Below are 1,525 nucleotides of genomic sequence, written 5' to 3' on the forward strand. Positions count from 1 at the left end.
AGAACCATTAATTGAACAGTACTGATGCGATCTTTAACAAAGGTAACAAGCTTATTTATAATACAAGGCTCAACTAGCAACAATATAAACAAGAGTATTAAAGGACCTATAAGGGTAAATACAAGAGTAGTTAACCATGGGGATTTATAAAATAAGCTCTCAAACCATGTTTGCTGAGATTCTCGGTCTCGTTTTCTTTTGTCTAACCTTTCCCTTAACTTTTGCATGGAGTCTTCTATTACTCCTGAATGGTCAATATAAAAGCAACATTCTTCTTTTAGCACAGCACAGAGACCCCCGTCTTTGAGGAACAATAAGTCTAGTCCTCTCCTATTCTGTAAGGTTACCTCAGATAAGGAGGTCAGGGATTCTTTTAGTCCAGTAATTGATGACTCTAAAGCCCAAAGATCCTCATCTATGGCTGCTTTTAACTCATGGTATTATTGCCCATTGACAAGTGCTGAAGTCCCTGTACCTATTCCTGCAGCTATTCCTCCTATTCCTAATAAGACTGCTAGGGTTATAGTAATAGGTTCTCTGCGAAAACGGCACGCGGGTGCATGATCAAATTCATTAACAAATTCATCATCAAGCTGATAGTATACCCGGGACATCAGATAAGTTAATACACAGTAATCAGAGTTAGAATAAAAAACAGCTAGAGACACATGGGGTTAATCCAGTATTGCAGGCCCACCAATATCCGGTATTGGGAACTAAGTATCCCTTAGAGAGGGGCACTTGGGTAGTGGTGTTACATAATGAGTGGAGATTGCTAGGAGGGTTCCCGATATAGGTTCCAGTTCCTGAAACTTCAGTTAGAGTTAACTTTGTCTCAGTGTTCCAAGTGCAGTTATTATGTTCAGTGGAGTTTTCATATGTTCCTGCCACTGTGATACCTTCATAGTAAGGCGGGTGGATGGCTAAACATAACTAACAAGAATCAGTGATTTGGGGGTTGGTATTATTTAGGGCACTAAAAGCTCCTTTAGTTAGATTGAGGAGACGGTCCCTTGTAGAGGCGGGTTGTTTTTTTAACCCCTTTGGTGTGAGTGAAGTTGAGATGAGTTGGCTCTGGGGTGGGACAGGAGGCGATTTCTCAGCTGGAGAGAGCCCCGCCAGCACAGGGTTAGGTCCTATTACTGTACTCTGTAGAGGACGATCAAACAGTTTTATCATAAATGATAGCCCATTATCATAGTTTTCTTCGTAAAGCCTGATTCCCCACCAATATCCTGACTGCCATTGACGGGCATTTTTCCCAGGATCTGTGAAAGAGATTTTTAGGGGGTGACACCAATTACTGCATGCAGCTCTTGCTTGTTTAACGGAATTGGGATTTCCCAGGCTAACTCGAGAGTAGTGAGCTGTTACAGTTATGAAATCCCAAGAGGAAGAAGGTTTCCAGTAAGTATGCCCAGTTGTTTCACATTTCCAGCTTCGGCAATAGAAATCACTCTGTCCCCCGCACTTACGAGTTAGCCCTCGTGTATTCAGGTCATGCCCTGGACAGACATAGAAAGTG

The 1,525-nt window shown here is 42.2% G+C and overlaps 1 pseudogene; it reads right to left on the bottom strand.

Annotated features, from left to right (window-relative positions):
* Window positions 1-933: 933 nt before the first annotated feature.
* Window positions 934-1,525, bottom strand: part of LOC102868000 — a 5,465-nt pseudogene continuing 4,873 nt past the window's right edge.

Source organism: Elephantulus edwardii, unplaced genomic scaffold (genome assembly GCF_000299155.1).
Source record: "Elephantulus edwardii isolate Elephantulus edwardi_28Jun2011 unplaced genomic scaffold, EleEdw1.0 scaffold00124, whole genome shotgun sequence".
In the NCBI taxonomy this organism is placed as follows: Eukaryota; Metazoa; Chordata; class Mammalia; order Macroscelidea; family Macroscelididae; genus Elephantulus; species Elephantulus edwardii.